Source organism: Triticum dicoccoides, chromosome 6B (genome assembly GCF_002162155.2).
Source record: "Triticum dicoccoides isolate Atlit2015 ecotype Zavitan chromosome 6B, WEW_v2.0, whole genome shotgun sequence".
NCBI lineage: Eukaryota > Viridiplantae > Streptophyta > Magnoliopsida > Poales > Poaceae > Triticum > Triticum dicoccoides.
In genome coordinates, this window is record NC_041391.1 from 130,973,683 (window position 1) to 130,981,931 (window position 8,249).

General features: G+C 43.5%; 1 pseudogene; it reads left to right on the forward strand.

Annotated features, from left to right (window-relative positions):
- The first annotated feature begins 6,998 nt into the window (after positions 1-6,998).
- LOC119323564 lies at positions 6,999-7,963 on the forward strand (annotated as a pseudogene).
- The last annotated feature ends 286 nt before the right edge of the window (positions 7,964-8,249 follow it).

Here is an 8,249-nt window from a genome sequence, read left to right on the forward strand (position 1 = left end):
TAGTTTAATGAATTACTGTCCACCAGTTCCCCTCCAATGAGATGGCTGAATTCTTGTAGGTATGCCACCTCGTCTCCTTAATAACCACCAGTTACGTATTCACCAGGTACTAGTAAGTATAGTACGTGGACACAAATTTATGGTGTAGTCCCCAGCTAGTCTGTCTGATTTATTTTTGTGTCTCAAATCCTAGCTCGTCACACAGTGCACACCAATCTGATTGATTTCTCAATGCTATGTGCCGTGTGTTGAAATAGGTTTGATTCTCCCAGCTATTCTAACAGTACTGCCCACGAGAGAATTCTCAGCTACTCTCATTGATTTCTAAATCTATTTTGGCCTAGTTTAGCATATTTCAAGTAGTAGCTTTGGATCATCATTCAGAGATGATTCGTTATAGAACTACCTAGTTTGCAGTAACAACACTACATTATACATGATAATCATACCATTGATACAAGTGCAGGTTATTGGAGCATGGGTTGTTATCTCCAGAGACAGCAAAGAAAGCTTATGACAAGATAACATAATAAATCACACAGTGTGGAGTATGGTGCAAATGCAAAGGGAAGAGTCGATTACAATGAAGACGAGGATGACGGTAATGACTTTATCAATAAACTCAACAATGATCTTAGATATCTAATTAAGATTTATTTTCAGCTGACTTGCAAAACCAATGAATCTGTTGTTCTCACTATATATGTGTGTATTGGAGTTCAAGCAAAAAATAAACAAATATCTTTTTGTCATGATTGTGACCATATTATTTCCATATACATCTTGATAATGCTCTTGGTTGGTCTTTAGGGGCCCCAAGTATGGTCATCGAGGCAGAGTAATGCTTGTTTTTGAAGAAAATGGATTGTTAAAAAATTGGAGTCCTATTTGACAAGCACATCTCTGATGGTAATGATCTTGGTTTGTGTCAGGAAGATCTGACTTCTATTCTGGTAAGCTTATAAGGTGATACCTCGGAGGCACTTAATTTGTTTGTCACTCACTTGATATGGTTTTCTTATCAGCATAGTTGAAATAACATGGTGAATATTATAAAGTAGTGTATTGTAAAATGTAAAATTTTAGGTAATATTTACATCAGCTACAGTTAAGGAGAACAGTTAATACTAAATTGTGACTCATGCCTACCAATATGTTTACGTCTTTGCTGCAAATTCTACCCCTATTATTGTGACAGGATGATATGCAAGTCATATTTCAAGAAGTTAGGATGGACAAATAAGGACCACGAAGACTCTAGCTGCCTTCAAGAAGTCGGGATAAGAGGCCTTCAGCAAATGTACCCTCAATAAAGAGGAGAGCTATACAATTATGTTCGGGGGTCAAGACTCAAGAAAACACTCATTTGTTAATTTATTTCTCTATTGATGCTACATGTTGCATCAGGATGCTATGTGGAATGTGTACTATGAATCGTGATATGGAATTAGCATTGATGTTTACTGAAAATATATTCTGTTGGGTAGTTGACTTGGTCAATGGAAAATTAGTCCCTATAGAATCAGGCCAACTAACAATTGTTGAGAAAAATAATTCAAGCAGTATGGCAGAAATGGTCACAACCCAATAAAAATTTGGGCTTGATCCAACCAATACTGGGCCGGATGACATACATATATGTGAATCCAAAAATCCTTTTGTACAGGGTAGATAGCAACGCATATGACGTGTTGTTAGGCCCTAACTCCATATGTTGCTATCTACCAACGCTTCTTGACCCCGTTTACCAACGCATGTATATACGTTGTTGTAGACCCTTGCAACGCCGCTAATGGCAACGCATATTAATCCGTTGGTGTAGGCCTCTGCAACACTTATATGGACATACGGCAACACATCGATGCGTTGGTGAATGGGGGTACTTGTTGTAGTGAGTAGGTTTGAAGAAGACGCGCAAGGTACCGACAACCAAGAGGAGAAGAGAAGAAGCAGTGTGCACAAGATGCACGAGGAGCAAAGTGATGGCAAGAAGCTCAAAGAACAGACAGAAGCCCCAACACTATTTATGAATAATTATTAAACATTATGAATAATGTTGTGTTTCTGTTGAGTGATGTTGGACCTATGTTAGAACTACGATTTGAACGATGTTGGACCTATGTTAGAACTTCAAATTTGACATGCTATATGGATGTTGTAATTCTTTCAAAACTTTGGTAAACTCACATTCATGAAAAATGTGCTAGAAAGAGCTCCAAAGGTAGGGTAAACGGCCTCATTTCTAAGCAAGATTTTTTTTGACCTTGTCTAGATGAGCCAAATAACTATCCTACACATATATTCTATATACACAAACTATGTGCGCTGGTTTTTCCTTTTTTTGATTTTTTTTAAATTTTGTTTTGCTCATTTGAATTCTGGTCAAACCTAACTTTGACCAAGATTTAAACAAGTCTAAAATATCAAAATAAAAAACTAAGCCTGGATCCTTCTTAGTCACTCCAAAATAAAGCTGTGGTGAGGTTTTTGAAATTTTCACAAAAAATGTGCTAAAAAAAGGAGTCCAAAGGTAGGGTAAATGGCCTCATTTCTAAGAAAGGTTTTTTTCGACCTTGCCTAAATCAGCCAAATAACTTTCCTACACATATATTCTATATATACAGACTATATGCGCTGGTTTTTCCATTTTTTGATTTTTTTTATTTTGCTCATTTGAATTCTGGTCAAACCTAACTTTGACCAAGATTTAAACAACTCTAAAACATCAAAATGAAAAACTAAGCCTGGATCCTTCTTAGTCACTCCAAAATGAAGTTGTGGTGAGTTTTTTTGAAATTTTCATGTTCATTTCCCCAAAACACTTCTCTTCACTTCATGAGAGCTTGAGATACTTGAGATATCACATGATACACATGAACTTTTCCTTTAAATGTATGTAAACCTTGTTTATCAACATAAATCGCTAGTATATGACATAAGAAGACTATGTGCGCAGATTTTTCATTTTTCTATTTTTTATTTAATTTATTATGCTCATTTGAAATCTGGTCAAACCTATATTTGACTGCTCCAAACCCCTCCCAAACCCCGCTAACCCTAGCGCTGAACAGGGACCGTCCATCTAACCCTAGCAGCGATCAAGGACCATCGATCTAAACCTTCTAGAAGATATCTACTGGGAGAAGGGGGCGATCCACGAGATGCAATCTGATTGGCTAGGCTATTTTTTTTCTCAATAGGTATCAGGCGCGCTGGATAGACCGTTGGCCCGCCTCTTTGTCTGGACCTGAGGGCAGTTAATTGCCCATTTCAGCCTTTCCAAGCCCGCATGCATGGGAAGGGCGGCGACGTGAGGAGGCGGACGTGCATGCATGCGAGCGAGGCGAGCGACGTGGCCATACACGTATTGATTCAGAATTGCATTGTTTCAGATAACGGCAGTGAGTTAGATGCACGCGCCCGGTCAAAGAGCTCCATGCGGTGATTCAGATGCACGCACGCGCCCCATGCATCATTTCCGTGCCAAAATTAAAGGGTTCATAACTTAAAGGATACACACACGCGTCCGGATTCACACACGTACCATTATAATCCCTTGTTTCTTCATCTCCCTCCCACGGGCCTATTTATATGGGGTGTCTCTCTTCCTCTCCCACTCACCATCCAAAAGTTAGATCCATTCTCTCCAACTTCAAACACCCAAGCGACCGAGCCCTCCTTCGACCACCTGTCGTGCCGGAGCTGCGCTATCCACTGGGCGTGCTCGTGGAGAGGCAGCTCCGTGTGTGGGCGACTTCAAGGTGGAGGGGGTCTGTCGACCTCACCCGCGCCTTCCTCGGAGTCGGCTATGCCCACCTCCCACGGGGCTCGCCTAGGATGTACACCATCAACGAGGTTCGTGACCGCATCGGCATCCTCCTACTGCTTACGGTCACCTTCACCAACCCATTTGACGCGCGCGAGCTCCTGGGCCAAGTGTTTTGGTGCGGCTGCGAGTCCATCTTCACGGTGTACAACATCTTCACCAACAACAAGTGCATCTTCCCCACTGAAAACCAGATGCACTCCCTTCCCTACAACGATGAGGAGGAATGAAGTTGAAGACGGTGTTGAAGGGGCGTGCGGCCAAGGTGGAAGAAAGGTCAAGATGAAGATGTTCAAGAAGGGGTGCGAGCCCGGAGTGAAGTTTGTTCGTCAAGCTCGTCATATTTTAGCTTTATGGTTTTTATTTTGTTGCTTTTCTATGTCGTGTGTGCCGTGTCGTGTCCCTGGACTATGTAGGGTACCCATCTATGTAAGGGTACGTGTGTTGCATCTTATCTATCCAAGTTATTATGTGTGTTCAAAAATGTTTGTGCCCAAACATGCACATTTCTTCCCTAAACCAAGTCATGAATTAACGTGCATATTTATTCCCTTTAAATCCTAAACCAAGTGCCACTCTAACCAGAATCATGTGGCAGTGCAAGCATACGTTTCCAACCCTTCAAAATTTCAGTTCAAAACAAAAGAAAACCACTCTCAGCGTGTGCAAATATTCAGTACAAACATGTGTTTTTAAATCCTAAACCAAGTAACGGTCTCACTATTTATAGCTTCCTTCCCTAGGCATGTCAAAGTCTTTCCATCTGCCCTAGCGGTTACCAGCGCAGCCCTAGACGCCACAAACCCACGCGGTCTTGGGTTCGAGTCCCAGCTGCACCAATTTTTTGCTCTTAAATATTTAACAGCTTCAAAAAAATTCTAAACATAATTGGCTCTAAAATAATTCAATTAGCTTCCACAAAAAGTTTCAGCATTAAATAAAATGATTTATTGCCTAAATTAAATCAGAACAAAAAACAGAAAAACACGCAAGAGATCTCATTTGCCCACCCTCGAATGGGCCTATTTGGATGCAGTTGGCCCATTAGTCTAGCCGGCACTTGGCTCTCCGCTCTGAATTTGGCCCAAAAAGGAACCTTTTTTTTGACAGAAAGGCAGAGCAGAGAGCTGCATTTCATTGATTTCTGAATTTCTCATTTCTTCTCCCTTTTTTTAACATTTTTAAATATTGGTCATTTCTTCTCTTTTTTCAACATTTAAACAACTTTGACCAACATTTAAACAAGGTGAATTTCTCATACAATTTCAAGCTTACAAATTCCTCCATAATTCATGCCTTTCCATACAATTTCAACATTACACCCAGTGCGATTACCGTAGCTACAAATGCCCAAAAGTAATTGCAAATGGGTATTTGTGCTTGATCTTCAAGCTTCCTAACCTTCTTCTTCAACATCCTAAGCTCAACAGCAACAGCTAGCTCTCTGTCAGTGCGTGCTTCGCCCTCCATCTCTTCTTCCGGAGCTCGTGCTGCCGCCACTGTCGTTCGGGGCAGCATGCGCAACCATTCTTCATACTCTTCTTGCAGTTCATTCATCAGAGTCTTGGCCAAAGCATCGACCCAAAGGAAGAAACATTTCACCTGCATGAACGCCAAAAAGATGAACCCATCGCTCAAAGATCCCGATCATGAAAATGGTGCAAATGCCCCGATTCTTACCCCATTCTCCCTGCACACGTAGAACGGACGATTCTTGTTCCTCGGTGTGTGAGAAATCCTCCGATCAACGGCCCACCAACACCGTGGACAGACGAAGATAGGCATCTCCACGCGCGTCGGGATCTGCATCCGTGAGGTGGCGCGGGAGCTTGAAGAAGACATGGAGCTCGGAGCCGAAGGGGATCTCAACGCCGCCGCGCCCTCCACAGCTATCTTCCAACCGCCTCTCTCTCTCTATCGCCGTGGTCACCACCGTGTTGTGTGTCGCCCGCTCTCCCTGTCGCCGTGGTCACCGCGTGCCGCTCTCTGTCGCCCGCTTATATAGCACACCCGCAACGGCTCTCTGCTCAACGGCTCTTTGCTGGGTCCCACAAGCCACGCGTGCACCGGTCTGATCGTCTAGCGCGTCTTTGCCGCCTGGTCCCACCAGTAAGGGCTGAGTCAAAAGGTTGACCTGACGCAGACGCCAGTTTTCACGGAACGAGTTGGTGTGGGCACACTAGGGGCAAAACTGAGCAAGTGGACACGACTGAGGGCAAAAGGATAATTAACCCAAAATTATAAGCATGTTGGTGAAATTGAATAAGCATTCAGATTTTGAAGTATGTGAATATATATTGCAATATAGTGAAACAATAATATTATGCATAATTAGATGCATGCAATTTATTTGGAGTCATCTAGGCTCCGATTAAAAACGAAGTTATAGATGTGTGTGTTATCCCATAAATTAGGGAAAATGAAATCTTAAACTAACATTAGTTTCACGTAGAAGTAATAGTCTCCATCATTTCATTTTTCCCAATTTATGTGGTAATGTCAGGCACTCCGTTTTTTCTTTTCGAGATTTACAATGAAAGGAGAAGCATTTTCTTTCAGGGTTAAAATTAGTAGTCTTGTTTTTTTACCAAACGTGGTATTTTTGTTTCTATGGCAGCATAATGAGTCTCTACTTTAATTTAATTCGGGAATAAACTAATTTACTTATCAGTAGAATGTCAATTAAATGGACCTACAATCTTCATTAGAGTAAAAATGGGTATACCTAGCTTTATGTATGGACTTTGCCCAATAATGTGATCTTTTACTAGGATGAGATGGTACATCCTATTTTGATTTTCAGAACGCTAAAAGATTCGTGAGGACAACAGCTCACCAGAGTGCGCGCGGTATAACGTTGCGCGATGCTTTCTTGTGCATGCCAACCTGCAGATCTCACTCATACACTTGATCCAATCAGCTGTCTCCAAGGAGATCCTAGTCACAGCTACTTCTAGCCACAAGCTCACGGCGATAACATTTCCTGGCTCCCATTGCGTCAAGTGTTCTGAGAATAAGAGATTGGTGCAGCACCAATGGCATCGAAGCTGCAGATTTTTCTCCCTATCCATCTTTATGTTGTCAGCTTACACACCAAATCGATGCCCTATGCCACCTCCGTTGCCATAAGTAGCTACCTTCCCTCTCATTTCAAGGCATCTCCACACTCACTCATCTCTTGTAGAACCCATACAGCCGACACTTTGCTCAGCCTTCCAATGGCGATCACCACCATGTCCCTCTCCTCCTCCACCTTTGCCGGCAAGGCGGTGAAGAACATGTCGTCACCGGCTCTCTTCGGCGAGGCTCGCTGTCACCATGCGCAAGACTGCAGCCAAGGCGAAGCAGGTTTCCTCTGCCAGCCCATGGTATGGTGCCGACCGTGTGTTGTACCTTGGCCCACTCTCCGGTGAGCCCCCGAGCTACCTCACCGGTGAGTTCCCTGGCGATTATGGTTGGGACACTGCCGGACTTTCAGCTGACCCAGGGACGTTCTCCAAGAACCGGGAGTTGGAGGTGATCCACTGCCCTTGGGCCATGCTTGGGGCACTTGGTTGTGTCTTCCCTGAGTTGCTCGCCCGCAACAGCGTCAAGTTTGGTGAGGCCGTTTGGTTCAAGGCCGGCTCCCAGATCTTTAGTGAGGGTGGTCTCGACTACCTCGGCAACCCCAGCCTTGTGCCGCGCAAAGCATCCTAGCTATTTGGGCATGCCAAGTCGTGCTCATGGGTGCGGTCGAGGGGTACCGCGTTGCCGGGGGCCCACTTGGCGAGATTGTTGACCCACTATACCCAGGAGGCAGCTTTGACCCTCTCGGCCTAGCTGACGACCCCGAGGCATTCGCCGAGCTCAAGGTGAAGGAGATCAAGAACGGTCGCCTCGCCATGTTCTCAATGTTCGGCTTCTTTGTCCAAGCTATCGTCACGGGCAAGGGCCCACTTGAGAACCTCGCTGACCACATCGCTGACCCAGTCAACAACAACGCATGGGCGTTTGCCACCAACTTTGTCCCCGGCAAGTAAGATGTCTTAAAGATTATGCACACCACGAAGCATGTTGTTGTGTGGTTTGAGTTGTACTACCATAATGTATATTACGAGAATTTTGTGCGAAAACAATGCAAGATTTGTCCGCCTTCAATGTTGTGACTTGCAAGATTTGTCGGCCTCGCTGAAACAAATAAATACTTTGTCATGCGCTTAATTAACTATTACTTCATGGGTTCGGAATTACTTGTCACTCAAATGGATAATTTCGGACGAACGGATGTGTCTGGCACTAAAATACATCCGTTTGAGCCACAAGTAATTTCTGATAGAGGAAGTATCATATTGTGCTCAGATGAGTGACAACTTATAGAATCGTGTGTGTCGTTAAATTTGTGGAGCCTGAACGAGGGAAATACTAGTATTTTTTTTTCATTGAA